Source organism: Sceloporus occidentalis, unplaced genomic scaffold (genome assembly GCF_023333645.1).
Source record: "Sceloporus occidentalis isolate IW3139 unplaced genomic scaffold, rSceOcc1.0.p SCAF_15, whole genome shotgun sequence".
In the NCBI taxonomy this organism is placed as follows: Eukaryota; Metazoa; Chordata; class Lepidosauria; order Squamata; family Phrynosomatidae; genus Sceloporus; species Sceloporus occidentalis.
This window is the reverse complement of record NW_028316995.1, coordinates 2,641,605-2,660,060: the sequence shown is the minus strand read 5'-3', so window position 1 is coordinate 2,660,060 and position 18,456 is coordinate 2,641,605. Positions and strand designations below refer to the sequence as shown.

The following is an 18,456-nucleotide window of genomic DNA, read 5'->3' as shown; positions in this document are numbered from 1 at the left end:
CTCGTTGCATGTAATTGATTCAATAGAACAAAAGTATTACAAAATCTGCTTTTGATTTAAAATCCACACATTTCCAGGGCTTGTTTATGTTTGAGACATGTCTGTTTTCCATAAATATTCGTGGATATTTAACTTTTTGTGCTCCCCGAGATTGGGAAGAAAGCACCGTTTGTATGGTAAGCGTGACTTTCTGCATGCAATACCTGTTCTGGCCAAATGAAACATCGCGTGATTCATGCCCCCCTCCCGCACTTGGCCTGACAGCAATGGGTTAATGTGCCTGAATTGTTGGTGTGTCTGCATGTATTAGATCTACAAAATGCTTCTGTGGCCCTTTGGACGGGCCCACGCGGCGGGCACGCAGCAGCGGCTGCTATTTTCTGCTGTTCTTGCCCTGCACCTGCCAGCAAACCGAGCCGTGAACAGCAGTTGCCCATCTCCGCAGAGCCTCGCGCCTCCCATCTCCGCAGAGCCTCGCGCCTCCCATCTCCGCAGAGCCTCGCGCCTCCCATCTCCGCAGAGCCGACTCTGTGCGCAGGCCTGTAAAGCCCCTTCGGTGATATATGGCGTGAGGCAGCTATATTTATACCAGAGTTGATATAAAGAATGATGGGGAGGCTTAAGGAAACAAAGGGGCTGTTCACTAAGTAGTGATTGCTAAGGGAGTTTTAGTGACATGTAACCTTTCATAGCACTGACTTCACCAAGCGTTATGAATGTGGCTTTTCTGGAGGTCATCAGATTGCGTCTGTACCCCACTCCCCACGGCCAGTGACTTCTCTGACAGTAAAAGATGTGGCGTGGGAGTCACTTCATTGTCAGGTACAACTTTTCAGAGAGTGGAAAAAAGTTCTGGTCTTTTCACCATGCACCTTTAGCCTGATCCGTTCCACTGGACCCTGTGATGACCTCATAGAGAAACCCCGCTGTGATTATCTACAAACTACCAGGACCCCGTACCGGGAAGTGCGGCCCCAAAAAGAATCCGAGCCGTTTCGTGTCTTTCGCATGTCGATGGAGGAGAAAGAATGAGCTGACATCAGGGGAATGAGCTGTTGGGCAGCAGCTCCGCTTCACTACATTCATACTACAGCACATGAGCCCCTATTATAACAAGTCCTTTATTCTACAGACCCGCGCATGTATAAACGCTTTCCGGGAGTTATGGTCCTTGCCGTCCCTAAGGATGCACCAGAGCATCAAGCCTGGGCAAAAAAAATACACGGTGTTCAGAACATTGTACTTGACAGCAATCAAGAAATAGCGTAAAGGTCCTGGAAGCATTATCAATATTACTATTTTTAGTACTTTTCTTACAGTCTGTAATTCAAAGGGTCTGAGAAAACTAGAACTGACAGATTAAGACAAACCGATACGTTAGGGAAAGAGGGCCCGCCTCGCACGTTTACACCTACAGAATACTTTCTGGGACCTAAAATTCACACTATCCTATGTTCACTTCATCATTTAAATTGTCACAAGCCACCAAATGCATTTTGTGCATGCGCAGCCCTGAGAATATGACAAGGGGCTGATACAGCTGGCGTTCTATCATAATGCTCACTGTCAGGACTTTCCCAGCCAAAGTAAGACTCTTGGCAAATATACAAGAGTCAACAACTGGAAAAGCGAATTAAACTATACAGCAGAAACACAAAACTTAGAGCGTTCCGATATGAAGCACCACATAGCAGATAACTAACAGCATGCAACGGCGTGGCGGCTCGCTGGGTGTTTTTTTAGCTTGTTTTGTTAAAGTTCTTCTTAAAAATACCGTTCTGCAAAGAAATAAAATTTTTATAAACGCCTCTTGATTGTGTTTCTGGCCCGTTCGCAGGGGTCTGTAAACCATTCGCTCCGTGCTTTGCTTGGTTTGCGGAGTGCGGCCGAGTGCTGGGTTTATTTAGAAGTGAAGTGAAAGCGCTTTCCTTTACAGCCGTCCGTAACGTGCTTTGGCTGCAGCTCTGATTGCGCCTCCGTCGTTTCAGTTCAAGCCGAGGTGGAATTTTCCATCGTGTGGGAAGCGGTGTTAAGGTTGCTTTGACCATGATGCAATCCGTTGAATGCTACAAGGACACATCTACATCTGCTGCTCCCTCCTATACCGGGCTGCTCCAGGAATCAGTAGCAGCTATTTCAATGACCGGGTGGACCTGCCGCTGCAAACATGTGCAAGAAGAAGAGTTATGAAACCTAACAAGTGTTTACAGTGTGAGTGCGGAGCGTAGAGAACGCGGAACCCCCGAGGAAAAGGGGGTTTAGAATTGTGCCATGTTGTTTACCATCACCCTTTATAAAGCACAAATCATAGAGTTTCGACCAATGAAATACAAAGTGTCAAGCTGTTGTTGAACAAAAAGGACCTTACATCGCGTTGATGACATCATCATACCACACCATATTCAATTAGATAAGAGATGCCTTGCCAGCTCGCTACTACAATATATGACATGGTATTGATGTATGTAGCGCCATCATATTCCGTAGCACAGTATATCGGGTAAATGGGATGTAACAAGTAATGCTAAACACAACTAGTGAATTCTAAAAACAGTCATTATGGTTTCTCATGTTCCGTATCTGGGGTCGGATTCCATAGGTCTGTGCATAAATCCAAAAGGTTTCAGGGCACCGTGAGCTACAAAAAAACTGTGTTTGTGCTCTGCCTGCTTCCTACCTACATGGCGCTTACAAAACTTTTTAAAAAAAATATATATATTATTATTTTTTTGAGAAGAGGCTCCAGGAATATGAAGCCTAGTTTCTGTATTATTTATTAAATTTATATAGCGCTATCATATTCTGCAGTGATGTACACTGGGATACTATATTGATTAACCCCTAAACTGGCTCTGTTAAGTACTGAATTGCGGCCCATAAATTAAGCTAATGTACCACGGAGAGGCTGCAGCGCTTTCTACCACGGTTAAAGGCTACTCGCCGACTGCGGTGGAAATGTCTCTTACACCTGCGCAGCTTTGCTTGGGATTTACTGATCTCTATGTAACGGCTGGCACAGATAGTTAACTTAGTAAATTCTATAAACCTGTAAAGTTCTTTAGCGCTGAGTAATGTGATTTCTGAGCACCTACAAATAGCCTTGATTCCGTACAGCAGCGCCTGGGGCTCTGAATGACAAAGGGCCGGATAATGGGCTCTCTTTATGTGTTCTAGTAGACGATTACTTGCTCTGTCGATGAAATCGCCTGAGACAGTTGCAGGGATTATATACTCCGCTACGCCGTTCGCTGTCAATGAATACACGTCAACGCCTAAGAAATATGTGCCCCCCCCGCCCCGAACTGTATTGTGTGCCGATAGTTAGAAGTACTTTCATTTATCTCCGCTCCCAGCAGTACTCCATTGTTCGCGCAGGAAAATTCCCCTATGAAAGTTAATCATTTACTGTACGATGTTTGCTGAGAGGGTGAAGTGGTTTCATATACAGTAGTGCTCAAAAGTTTACATACCCTGGCAGAAATAGTGAAATATTTTATTTAAGGCTAGTGATCAAATGAAGCCATTTATTATCACATAGTTGTTTGGCTCCTTTTTAAATCATAATCATAACATATATCACCCAAATGGCCCTGATCAAAAGTTAGCATACTCTTGAATGTTTGGCCTTGTTACAGACACACAAGGTAACACACACGGGTTAAAATGCCAATTAAAGGTTGATTTCCCTCACCTGTGGCTTTTTACATTGCGTTTAGTGTCTGTATAAATAGTCAATGAGTTTGTTGGCTCTCACGTGGATGCACTGAGCAGGCGAGATACCGAGCCATGGAGAGCAGAAAAGAACGAGCTAACAACTTAATGGAACGTTATAAAGATGGAAAAGGGTATAAAAAGATATCCAAAGCCATGAAAATGCCAGCCAGTTCTGTTCAATCAAAGTGGAAGATTTGGGTATCTCATGATCCAAGCCAAGGTCAGGTAGGCCAAGAAAGATTTCAGCCACAACTACCAGAAGAATTGTTGGGGATACAAAGAAAAATCCACAGGTAACCTCAGGAGAAATACAGGCTGCTCTGGAAACAGGCGGTGGGGTGGTTTAAAGGAGCACAGTACGATGATACTTGACCAAAAATGAGCTGCATGATCGAGTTGCCAGAAAGAAGCCTTTACTGCGCCAGTGCCACAAAAAAGCCTGGTTACAATACACCTGACACCGCCTCACAGCTTCATGCACACTGTAATTTGGAGTGACAAGACCAAAGTAGAGCTTTTTGGTCACAACCATAAGAATCGTGACTGGAAAGGGGTCAACAATGACCCCAAGCACCAGGCCAAGTTGACCCTCCAGTGGTTACAGCAGGAGTGGTCTCCTGATCGTAATATCATCGAGTCACTCTGGGGAGATCTCAAACATGCCGTTAATGCAAGACAACCAAAGACTGCATGACCTGGAGGCGTTTTGCCGTGACGAATAGGCAGCTATACCACCTGCAAGAATTTAGGCCTCATACACAGCTATTACAAAAGACTGCACGCTGTCATTGATGCTAAAGGGGGCAATACACAGTATCAAGAATTAAGGCTGTGCAGACTTGTGAACGGGGTCTTTTCATTTTTATTTTTTTTTATTTGTTGCCATGTTTTGTTTTATGATTGAGCCATTCTGTTATAACCTGCAGTTGAATATGAATCCCATGAGAAATACAAGAAATGTTTTGCCTGCTCACTCATGTTTTCTTTAAAAATGGTACATAAATTTCCATTTCTATTTGAATCTGCCCCCAGTGGCAACTTTTGGAGCAAAAACAGAAGAAGAAACAAATAGTTGTGCAGAGAATTTTAATGTAAGGTAGCCACTGATGCCAATATATTAATCATTAATAACAATGATATATCAGTCAGGAAAGGGAGCGAGATTCAGTATACGTGTCTGTTACGTGTCACTTTTCTGTGTGTACCACAGGTGCCCTTTCGGACCCCATCTCGGGTTATAAATGGCCTTTTTTGGGATGGATACTTTAAAAGGATACCTCTGCCATCAAATGCATTTTAATGCATAGGCTAACTACATGATCCTTTTAAATGTTTGTGGTGCTCCTTTTGCAAATACATGGGGGGACCCCCCCCCCCCCACACACACTTTTGCCCCTTTTATCAGTTAGCTGTCTCGGCAGATGCTGTGAGCAGGGGGTCTGTTAAAGTGTAAGGGATTCTGTTGATTAGTGCCAAGAATTGTCAGATCACTGAGGTGGAGGGCAGCTGCAGCAGTAGGGCTGCAGCTTTTAGCTCAAGTAAGTTGTTTTTTTTGTTATGTAGAATGTATATTAAAGTGTAGAGAGAGTACTTTAATTTGCATTCTTTGTTACTGGGGGTATCAGAAACAGTAAACTGTCCCTTTGAAGCAAAATGTTAACCGGATGATGTAATCGGTCTAGTAATACTCTTTCTCCCATTTATGTTTACAGTCTGTAGAATTAACCCTACTTCATATGGAAAACTCTATAAATGACACTTGACAATGACCTATGAATTGAATGTATTATTTGCTGGACTTACAGCAGTACGGGATGTGCATTTCTATTCCATGGGGAAAAATGCTACGGCTGTACCGCCTGGCGACATAGACACCTATCTCACGGCTCTGAAGCTGCAGTATTGTCAGCGTGTGATACTGTAGTTGGTAACATAATTCTTTGTAGAATAGACAGTTCCAGAATTTGCCGGCCAAATGCGTCGTTTGCATAGAAAGGGGTACCAAAATAGATTTTGCCCAATATGCATTGTAAAGTAGCCTGGCAGATAAATCATTGTTTCTTCAGTATGCACATTAATGATATATTATTTATAAAATTCTTTCCGATATTTCAATTGTAAAATGTATTCGTGTTTCTACTCCGTACTTGAGATAATCTGGACCGTACCCGTTTCTCTGCGTTACAAACTTTTTTTTGATAATTTTGGTGGTGGTTCTTTCTGAAATCTGCTGGTCGTGTATAAAAGGCCTTCTACGTTCTTCATATGTTGAAATGATTTACAAACTACATGGACTCTCATGGGTGTGTCAGAGAGAACAGTAATGCTGCGTGTTTAGTAGCCGTGTAAATTACATGTAGTTCCACCGCACTCTGAAGCTGACAGAACTGTACTCTGCATTATTTATCTGTCTCTTTACCATATCTATATCTTTTGCTTATCTGTATTCATGTGACCTCTCCCCAGAAGTCAGTGTGACTCTACCTTTTTTCCATCAATTTTGCTGGTTCAGATGTCCTTATTACTCTAAGAGCACATCGAAAGGTGCTTCTCCTGTTCAAGGTAGGATAGCACTTGAATGCCTTGAGTACTATAAGATAAGCTGTCTAAAAGGACAGTGCGTTCTGATTATGAGAACAAGTCCATTTGTAGTAGCCTTGAAAACTGTCAGCGAGCTGGACTTTAAAGGGGCAATATGCCTGAAGTGACTTATATGACTTGGTCTATGTGCTGCGCCATCTTATGTACAAGTTACTTCTATGGTTAAGTGTCTGAACAAGAGCAGCAAGGATGTGAATGCCACGGCTCAAAATGAAATAGTTGTGATAGTCAGAAGTATAAGATACCTGGTAGATAAGAGGCTTTGTGAAGAGGAAGCAATCTGTAAAATTCAAAAAGGAATTTAAGTATCACAACTGCATTTAACTCCTACTGACCAGGAAAGACTTCACAGTGGTCCTCTTTTGATTACAAGGAGGTGCCTTTGTTCAAGTGTATTCCGTAAGGGTTTTCCTGTCTGTGGAAACTTCCCACTTATCCTTTAGATTGTAAGATGAAGTGAGCAGGGTTTGGTTTGGTTATAACTCCCATTAAAGTCATGCCGAATATGTTGGTGCTACATAAATATAGTTGGTCCTTATGCGGTGAGTCCCATCAGCCCTACCGTGGTTGGCCCCCAAATTCTTACAGGAAAGAAGGACAGGTGCCATAAATTCTGCTTTAAACCTTTTAACGATCGGGTGAATGGAGTAGTAACAATGTCCACGGCACACAGGGTCTCAATGATATACTGTGTCACAAAGTCAGTTTGCAGGCAGACCTTTAGGACCCATTTAGTGCCTTTTAGTTTTTTTTTATGGTTGGTGGAGAAGGGACTAAGAGGAGGTTTTCTAAGATGATAAATGGGACAATAAAGTCTTGATAAACAGAACTGTCTTCCCTCACGTATTTGAGCAAGAACAATGATTTTTGTGGCCACAAAAGTGAAGTAGTGCCAGCAACCCAACAAGGACATTATTTATATATGCCCAAGCCATGGATTTCTTTAACACCTAAGTGTAAAGTAGTGTCTGTAGTAGCTAAGCATTGGTTTTCTGTATTTACAGCTCTTTTGTCCTTTTCCTTTTTCTACATTATCAAGAGCCTGATCAGTTTGTGTCCTCTTATGCCTGATTTGCCTTTATCTGTATTGGCTCTGCGATAAGAACAGGGTGGGACAAGGGTAAAAGAAATTATGAAAGTGGAAAGCACTTTCTCATTCAGATAACCCAGCAAATAATCAGACTAAAAAGGAGCTGAAGATCCTATATAGTTTGAGCTACGGGAGACATAGCAGTTAGCAGAGGGATAGACTTTCCACAAAACTATTTCAATGTAATTCAAAAAATAAATCCTTGTTTTAGAAACGATCTGTCACATTTCTTATTAGTTTAGGATTGCACCTTTTCGCTACATCAAACTATATAAGGTAGTTTACTGATTTATAATGAGCAATATATCAGAAGACCACCGTATGTATATTCCATAGGAGCAGTCCTCTTGACTTCATGTTCCCCAATATGTTATCTATTCCCAGTTAGGTTGCTGTTTGTTCTTGGTGGGTTCAAGCTGCCTTTGTAAAGGTTTGTGTTAGGAGTAAGGAAAATCCATTTAAGGACACAAAATCTACTATAGCTAATTGTGCTTAAATGCTAGGTTTCCCAAGAAGCCAAAAAATAAAATTTTCTAAAAAAAATTCTTCTTTCTTTATACTTCATCTCTTGTAAAAGTAATCAACTCATTTGGCTTCCAGTATCACCTATATGCAGATTATACCCAAACCTAGCAGTCTTCCCTGGATTTCGCTCAGGGAAATGTTATTTTTAGGTTGAGCTACTTCAAACTTTATCTAAAACTGAACTCGTTATCTTTCATCTCTCCGTCTCTTCCTCACTACCTGAATCCTCGATCTCCAATAACATGTCTATTGCCCCTAAAAACCAGGCCTGGTGCCTTTTTGGATTCCCTCCTTCATCCCTCACATTCAGTCCCTCGCCTGATTGTGCTGCTTGCATTCCCTTATCTCCCACCTCGAATATTGCAACACCCTAGTTGGTATTCCCCTGTCTCAACCTTCTCCTCTGCAGCCCATCCGTCTGTGTATATGAAGGAGTCAGCTGGCGGACCCCGAGACGCCGGCACTGCACCCTGATATTGGAGTGAAGACCCTGAGCGTTATGATTGTTATGTTAAAAGCTATGTCAAATTCCCCTTTGACATAAAATTATTTCAGTACACATAATTAGTCTGCATACATTAAACTGTCTGTTTCATTCTTAACGTTTAAAGTTCCACGGTGCTGATTAACATGCTGTCACTTAATGGGTTTAATAAATCTTTGACCTTTTGTACTTGTTATGGGATATATAAGGAATTCTATATTACTTATACAGTTACTTATAACAGTTAGAAACTACTTCTGAACCTCGCACGAGCGTGTGTTCACTTTAACAAATAGTATATATTATTCCATCTGTTTCTCCTTTTTCCCAAAGTTTAAGAACTTTAGCCCTTCCTAAATGTTTTATTCACTAAGCCTAGAGCTCCTTGCAATCACCACCGCATAACTCCCGTCTATAACATAAATAAGCACTTTTTTATTTTCAGTCTAAAATGATGGAAGAGTAATGTAAATACACTTGAAATCCCCACGATTTCAAAACCTGTTTACACTTGAAGCGTAAATCTTGTAGTCTTTGAAATCTTTGTTCATAACTTCCCCTGTTTTTGGCATTCATGTGAATAGTTGGCAGTGTAGTGAATTAGGTCTATTTGCATTTCTTAAGAAAAGGTGTGACTGAATAGTGCTACTCCTATCTGTAGCTAGTTGTGGTATGATTTTATAACTTAAAGTAGTGGGTGTAGGAAGTCGCTATATCCGGGGGGGGGGCAGCATTCAGGACTAACTATGGCTATGTGCCGGGGTCCACACCACCCAGGCCAGTGCCTCAACCCGATGCTAGGTTTACAGAGCATCTGTATGCATGAACATGTATGTATGTGTACAGTTACAGCTACTCTGTGTGCAAGACTGTATGGGGGTTTACTGGCTCCAGTGTAGTTGTGTGTGTGTGTGTGTGTGCGCGCGCGCATGATTGTGCATTTTGTTTATTTCTCTGTGTACCCTGCAGCTTACCCCTCCCTGGGGCAGAAGGGTGGAAACAACAGAAGGAAATTGCCATCTGAGCTGGTCTGATTTAAAGCAAGAATCAGGGCCACTGTAACTTTTCTGAGTGTTTTATTCTTTTTTTTTTAATTTATTAATAGATTTTCTATACTTTTGATATATTTTGAACAGGACTGGATGCAGTGGGTAATATTTGAATGCATTTTATACCCACTTTGGGTGTTTACTTCCAGTGTAGCCATCTCCACTACCTTTTTTCAACATAAACATTCCACACCATCGAGTTCTTCTTTCCTCTTTCTTAAGTTACTAGTTTCTTTGGCAACGGTTGTTCTGACAGCCTATGTAAAGTTTAGGTGCCATAATATAGTTTTCTAATGTTTTGCCACAGATCTCACCCTTCCTGATTTTAAACTAGCGATCCCACCAACATTTACACTGAAAAACGGCACATGCCGTTGGTAGCTTTAATAAAAGCAATTCCATTTAAATGTTCATCCGTTGTAAATGAGTTGAGCTCTTTTAACAGCATAGAACTGCATATTGGTCATGTGCTTTCTTGATGAATGAACAATTTATTTTTTGGAATTTGAAAAAAGGAAAAGAAAACTTAAAATGACTTGTTTGTTGACTCAAAATCCAGCGTGGGAGTGCCAGATACGCTATGATAAAATGCCTTTGCTTGCTGATTGACTGATAATGCATTTGCCAATGGGATCTTTCCAATAAATTTGAGCGCTGGAAGACCTCCTCCACCTGGTACAACCTAATCCTGTAAATTCTAGATACAATCTATAGAGAGAACCAATTTGCAGTATATTTTTGCAACCACTGTGTTGTAGACCAAACGTTTTATCTAAATGTATGTATGCTGGTTACTTTAACTCTCTACATGCTAGGTAGATGCACCAATAATTATTGCCCCTATAATTAAGAGTGAAGTGTTTTGGGTGAATAATATTATATTTACATCCCCAATCATTACCTTTATCTGTAAATAGTAAGTATAAAAACAGGACTGAGACCCTTTGTGATCCAGAGTGGTCGTGTCAAAATGTTCATTTTCTTGTCTAGTTTCTTGACAACGTGAGATATTTTTTGCAGTATATATACCGTATTGGCTCGAATATAGCCTGCACCCGATTATAGGCCGGTTTGGTGCCGTTTTAAAGAAAAAAAAAGTGGAATGGTAAAACAGTATTTTACTTAATACACAGGAATGCATGTATCTTAACATTTTTGGTATCTATTATACAGGTAGTCAGCATATGTTATATATAAACAGAAATTTGGAAAACCAATAGCCATTTTAAGGTCGCCCATAATTCATAATTCACCTTACTTATAGATATGCCCCCTAGATACGCTTTATGCCCCCTAGAAATTCCACATTGCCCCCTTATATGCCACTCTGCCCCCGATATGCTTTATGCCCCTTAGAAATACCACCCCCTCCCAGACTTACCGATGCACCCCCAGACTCCCTGGTGTCTAGCACGGCCGGCCGCTGTATATAAAATTCAAGGTGTTAACAGGGCGAGTGGTATATTCTGGCTTAGGGCAACTAGGCCAGGTTGGCAGGTTCAGGGGGGTGGCAGTCCCACATAACAGGGAGCCTTAGGTGCTCTGCAACATTACTACTCAACTGGCCAATTAAAAGGAAGGTCACTGCTCCAGCCGGTTAGCACAGTCCTCCAAAGTGTCACCGAATGCTTTCTTAAAAAGTGGCGCAATTCCGATCTTATCCCAACGGCCAGGAGTAAAGACGCGGAGGGGGGCAAATTGTGTTTTGGTCAGCCTCAAAACAAGTAGTTTCATTTTTAACCGAGATGCTTGTGCTGACGCTAGGGCATATTTTCTTAGAATAGGTGTAATTGAAAATTTTTGGGAAACATTGTGCATATCGCGGTGTTGATCTCACATACAGTATGTTTGAAGAATCCAAGAAAACCACAAATTGTGAGGTGGAACCAGCTTTTAAAAAAAGATGTATGTGGATCGGATGAAGGCGTGAAACAAGTGGTGCAAGTCCTCAAAACACAAGTTCAAAAAGTCAGTGCAAATAAAATGCTATATTTCGACTCAAAGTGGATTATGATCCCAAACAGAACAGTTTACATGTTCCTTAATTATGATCCTAAATGTGATACTTGAACGGGGTCGGAACCGGGGGGAAGGTTACAGCCTCTTTAATCAGAAATCTATCTTCAGACAGGCGTTACCGGCCTTGCAGTGATGTGACTTGTATCGTGCCGACCCTGCGTTCAGGCATGTACAAGGCTAAATACATTGAACACGATATGTAAAAAGTGCTTATCTGTCAAATGAAATTCCTTTATGGAGCCAAAAATGTTTCTCAACAGCGCATGAATCAGCTTGTGCAGCATTTCACTTGTTTATTTAATCTCGGAGAGGAAAATCCTGATGATTAATTGGGTGGAGAGATAAAACTAGAATCAATGTTGCCTATTTATTCTTGCCAATAAGTCTAAATTTAACCCTTTCTGTAAAGCTGCATTCAGGGTATTTCAACTGATTCTGTTTATGGAACACTAAGGTATAACTTAAGCGTACTGAATTTGTGAAGGGGGTTGGTACCAGGTGTAAAGCGCTATCACTCGCCTACAATGAGAATTCACAGAAGACTTTGTAGGAGAGTTGTTTTTAAGCCCCGGTATGCAGCTAGAAAACTACTAGTGGCTCTTGACTAAATGTATCTATCTTAGCCACATAAATATGATTTAGGCTAAAATAAATCATGAAGCAAATCAATAAAATGTTTAAATATATCCCCGCTGAATATGAAGTTGGAGACCCCTGGCCTAGGGCATCATAAAGGGTTTGTGAGACTAGGACAATGGTGATGGGGGTAGGAATGGAAGATTTCATGTGAGTGATAACGTGTGTGTTAAGTTTCAGCAATGACTTGACTGGTCTATAACTGATATCCTTCATATGTGGTTGAATAAGATGTAAATATTTCTATCAATATTATTCAGGGAATCAGACTGAGGTCTGGATTAGCTAAACTATGTCAGAGTCTCAGTTCTTAACTCTTGGGGTTTCACCACAAATTTTCCAGCACCCCCCTTAATTAGACGGCCGTTATGGAAGCCCCCAGACTGCTCTAATTGTAGTGCCATGCAGTGTTATTACCAGAGCAGGATAGTCCATAGACTGTTAATTTGTAACATATTTAAAGCTTTGTTTATCTCTGTATTTTTAATGCCCCTGATTTATTAATGGCTGTAATGACAGTTTTAAGGGTCATATGGGCAAAGTATTTTTGGCTCTTAAACATGGTATGTCTGGAATTCTGCTGTTACAGATGCTTAAAGTCGTGTTTATCATTCCGATACTGGAACTTGTTTCTCTAAATTAAACAAAATCTAATAACAAAAATGTAAATTGTCATAATATGTAATCCTTACTCATTAAAAATTAACAATGCAAATATGTGGTAGACATAGCAAAGACGAGCAACAAAAAACATTACAAGGGCTGTGAAATTATAATCTAGAACAGAATTTCAAATTATGTGCTTGCCATCCCCATACTCTAGAACAAATATGTGTGTGTGTGTGTGTGTGTATACACACACACACACACACACACATTATATGGTACACTAAGCATGTGTGCAGTTCAAGAGAGTAAAGCTCGTTTGAGTAGGTCCTCCCTCACCTCTTGTGATGACTACTACATTTTTACTTATTATATGCGCTGCCGTATAAGAGGACACTTGATCAATCAATGAATGATAACTTGGTGTGCATTGTGGAGATCCTAGTCTGACTTAAAGGGTTTTAAGGGGTGTTGATTTAAAACATGTTTAGTTACAGAAAGCTACGATATTTAACATGGACTGGTTGCCAAAAGGACACTTGGGTTGGGAAAGATAGCGACAATGTGTGTTTTCTCATGCATCCATCAGCTTGGAAAATGTCCAGCAAGAAAGATATGGAGCATGCAGTAACATTGGTGTATTGAGTGGTTTGAACTTTATTTTTAACAGAAGCAGAATTCAGCAGGGGTGAGGTTGGCATCTGTTTGTTGTATTAGGGAGACTGAATGGCTACTTTAACAGGAGAGGGTTAGACTGTATATTTTTGTGCGTCTCTGATTGTAGATGCCATATAATATTTATTATCTTTTATTTATGTAGCTACAAGAATTTAAGCAGCACATCTCAGAATACATATATTCAAGGTATATGATATAGTTACTCTAATGTATATACCACTGGAGTAATGAAAATGAGATTCAACTGTATTAAAATATTCCAAACAAGAACGTTTTGCTGAGTTGTATCTTGCGTTCTGTTTATTAATGTAATATTTTAGGTAATTACATTACAATATTAAGGTAAAGACTGAAGTCTCTAAGTGGGTATAATGCATAATTATTACCTGGTATTAAATTCCTGGTGGGCTTTTCGTTGCCTGAATTCAATAACTATATATTTTTACATAACAGAAGAGTTTCATGGAAATAATTAGATCATCTCTATTACATATCCAGAAATGCCTGGGGCATTATACTCTAACCAGAAAGCAACCTAATATTGCAAATCACTTTTTTTTCCACCAGACGAATACATTTTTTTTTCAATCTGGCTTTCTCTGAACTCTCCTTGCTAATATTTTGTGTGCACCCACAGTTGAGTGTGTAATAACCTTTTCATCGTAAGGTCCGTGAGCTTAGTATTTTATTAAAGGAATCTTGGGAACGCCAAAAACAATTACTACGCGAAAGGTGATTTTATATATTAAATCACCTTTTAGGTATTAAAAGATGCCACCCTTTCCACAAGTTAGTAATTGAAATGTCTGCCCTATTGAATCACCCCCAGTCTACTGTATGTGGTATTATTGTGAAGTGCAAGCGTCTAGGAGTAACAACGAAGCGTTTGAGTGTGCGTGGCCTAGGAGCGGGACTGGCAAGTGCTGAAGCGTGTAGGGTGTAAATATCAACTGTCTTCTGTAGCATCACTCACTACAAGGTTCCAGACTGCCTGTTTAAACAACATCAGCACAAGCACTGTGTGTCAAGCGCTTCGTAAGATGGGCCGAGCAGCTGCATGCAAACTAAAGATCACTATGCTCAGTGCCAAGTGTCGGCTGGAGTGGCGTAAAGCACAACGTCACTGTACTTTGGAGCAGTGGAAATGTGTTCTCTGGAGTTATGATTCACATGTCACATCTGGAAGTCTGATGGATAAATCAGGGTTTGGTGGATGCCAGGAGAGCCCTACCTACCAGAATGCAAGTTTGGTGGAGGAGGGATAACGATCTGGGGCTGTTTTTCAGTGTTTGGGCCTCTTAATTTTAGTGAAGGGTAATATTAATGCTATGGCATACAAAGGCATTTTGGGCAATTCTATGCTTGTAACTAGTTAGCACCAGTTTAGGGAAGACGCTTTTCTATTCCAGCATGTCTGTGACTCTTGTGCCGAAATCAAAGTCCATAAAGACGCGGTTGGATGAGTTTGGGTGGCCTTCACAGAGCCCTGACCTCAACCCCATCGAACACCTTTGGGGAATGGAAGTTGCGAGCCGGGCCTTCTTGTCCAACATCAGTGCCTGACTCACAAATGGTCTACTGGATGAATGGGCACAAATTCCCACAGAAGTGCTCTAAAATCTTGCGACTAAATATGTGTGTGGTAGTATGAGAATTCCTTCCAAACATTGACTCAAAACCCAGTCAGTGTGCTGCTCGGTGCCCTGTAATATGTAACACGCCTTGTAAAGAAGATGGTTCACAATATAGTAACCGCTATTGATTAACGTTATCTTCTACTCTATCCATCTGAGGAATTAGGACAGTTAATTAAATAAGTGTAAGTTTAGCCATACAGTTGCCATCGTTCGGACCAAACTAAAGAATAGTTGTAGGTGAGCTACAATGCTGCTGTGTTGAAATTCAACATATTGGACATTGTGATGGTATCTGGTATATTTTTGTTCTTATATGGCTGTCCATTATGGAGCGATGTTACATCCTACTGCTCCCCGCTTTGGATGTCCGCTAATCCTGTCTCACATTGTGCGCAGAGGCTCAGAGTATGGAGACGGGCAGGCCAGGGGGACAGCATGTGTCCCGTCTCCGAATATCCTTTTGAGAGTGAAACAAGTGAAGCTGGTGTTTTCTTGTTCACTTTGCCCCTTTGGTTTTAGCTGGAATATTCCAGTAGATTTGGATTAATGTAATAACATGGATGACATAGATAAAAAAAAATTTGAACAGTGTACGTGAATTTTTAGTTTTTATTATTGGTGGAATTGTATCAATTCGATAGCACATCACAATGTTCTTTTAATATCAAAAGAGTTAAATGATTTTGATGTGAAATGTGGTCTGGCTGAAATGTACTTTTTATTAAGACTGGTGCATAAAACAAAGGCAATTAATAATTGAAAAAAGCACAAAAAATGTCAAATCTTTTAACGCTAAATAGTAAATAGGTTCCATGTTCGCTATTTAATAAAAGGTTTTAGACAATTTTTGTGCTTATTTCAATTATTAAAGTACAAATATTAAAACCACTAAAATATCTATAGCGCAACCCGGCAGAAAACTTTTATCACAAAACTACAAGTATAGTAATACATCCAAACTGGCAATTATATGAAACAATGTAATAACACACTTTAGAGCAGTGTGATCTGTCAGTGATCTCTCATTTTTTTTTTCATGTGAAGGGTTAATCTCGGTTTCAGTGCCTGCTTTTGTGTAACAATTAAGTGTTACTGGCAAAATGTAAGTACATTTTTTTACATTGTTAAAGAATCAGTTCTGTTTCTAATGCTGCATTTAGTTGTTGAAGTGTTAAATTCAGCAGAGTAAGTGTAATTTATATGATTTATACAGTTTTGGTGATGTTTCCTTTATATGCAGAGGAGACGTTAACGAGAACGCTTATAAATTCCAATGAAATTGGAGGACATTTTGACTCTCTTCTTTCTTGCTGATTATGTCTTACCAGGAATGCAATAAATAACTGTGCACATGGCAGGCACTGAAAAACAGGAAAGTCCTCCAATAAATAATACATTAGTAACAGCTTTGGTTCTTTTCATTCCCTTAGAAGCTCGGTTTTGCATTTAATAATGTTTATTCCAATATTTTGCTTACTCCTTACAAATGAGGAGCTTTGAGTTATGACCGGAATCTAATTAAGAAAGGCTATATTTTTCTCCTCAGCACTGATAAACAGGAAGCTACAGACACTCATCAAAAAAAGCATACAATTAACAGGACAGGCTGACTGTTAGGCGTACTCAGTGCCAGCTTGGGCCTCCAGGTTGAATCCAGTTCTCGCAGATTTGTCCCACTTCGCTAGGTCTAGGTAATGCTGTTGGATATGTGTGCAACTGCGCTGCCCCCGTAATAGGTTGTCCAAGCCACCACTCTAGTGGTTTCTTCTCTGGTCACCATCATATAAATCTACTCTGCGTTAGCTCTTGCATGGAAAGCTGTATCTCACCAATGTATTTGTCTCTTTATGATTCAAACCATGTGAGTTTTTGTATTATTGAAGAAGTTGATTATGGAAAATTAGGGTTTCTCGTGTCCTCAGGCTTGATATTCACCTTGCTTCTGATTCCTGATGTTACACACAGTAACGGGTTGTTGGTTTTCTGCTTCATTTCAATCTCTGACTCTCAGGCGTTCCAAAGTAAGGTCTCCCTGTTTTACGTCTAAAGTTAGACCTTCCCAGTCTACCAATGAAAACACATTTGTGTGCGGTTTGGTTCCCTGGATATTCTTGAAGAATATATAATAACAGCCATTTGATTAGGTGACTTAAGTCTCTCTTTTTGGCTCCTTATTAGTCACTTTGAATAATGCTGAATTGTAATACACCAGATGTTAATAAGGAAGTAATCGCAAAGTAGGAAAAAAGTGCCTGGTGTACTTAATTTGCCCTCCTCCCAATGCAGGCTTCGAATTTTAACTTTTTTTTTCATACTAACATTTTTTTTAATGTACTTCAGGAAAGAACAATATTAAGGTTCTGCTGTATTCCAATACCATCTGTCCACTTGGTTTTCTAACTATAAACATCAGGGTATTTGCTATGTTTTTAGAATTTGGTAGACATGATGTGGCTTAAAATAATATAGATATATATATATTTTTTTTAATAAAACCAAATTTAAAATCAAACTAGATATAAATTGCACTTAAAAATTATTCTTCTCCAGCAGACCCTTTTTTGACCTTTTCCATAACAATTGTATCTGATAGGAGGCTGCCACTTGCATCCATTTAGACCAAATTACCATGTTCTGCTACTTCAAAAGCCTCAGATTTCTTCACTCTCTGACCTTGTTTTTTAAGATAGAAACCTCAGCCTTATCTTAGCATCTTGATGCAATAAAAGGAAATCATGGTTTCTTCCAAGCTCTTACACTTACAACCAGCAATTAACAAAAGTCAACTACATTTTGCGTAATAAAAATGTCAGGGCTAGGATTTTAGGATTTCCTTCTGGATTCGTTAATTGAAAAACCCAAGTCATGCCCTATGAGATGAGTCTATACGCTGTAAACGTGTTTCAAAACCCATATAACAATCATTTGAGGTCCCTGCAGAGTGTTTTTCTCTCTTGATCTTTTTTGAGTTTTAAATACAATATTCTTTATCAGACTGATGAATCATCAGTCTCATAAAGAATAATTTAATGAGTTTTCAGAATATTTGTTTTTTTCCCCCCATGAAAGGTCATGATCTGAACAACTAGCACTTGTGTTATATCACGTAGATGGATTGGAGAGCAGGCACTATATCTTTACGATATTGATATACACTGATCAGCCATAACATTATGACTACCTGCCTGATATTGTGTAGGTCCCCCTTTTTGCTGCCAAAACAGCCATGACCTGTCGACGCATGGACTCCACTAGACCTGTGAGAGGGTGTGCTGTGGTATCCAGGACCAAGACGTTAGCAGCAGATTCTTTAAGTTGTGTAAGTTTCCAGGTGCGGCCTCCATGGATCAGGCTTGTTTGTCCAACACATCCCACAGATGCTCGATTGGATTGAGATCTGGGAAATTTTGAGGCCAG

General features: G+C 40.1%; 1 protein-coding gene across 1 annotated transcript in view; it reads left to right on the top strand.

Annotated features, from left to right (window-relative positions):
* LOC149303139 (tRNA (32-2'-O)-methyltransferase regulator THADA-like) overlaps nucleotides 1–18,456 on the top strand; it is a 165,792-nt gene that overhangs the window by 82,439 nt on the left and 64,897 nt on the right. The gene's annotated exons all lie outside the window — the stretch shown is intronic.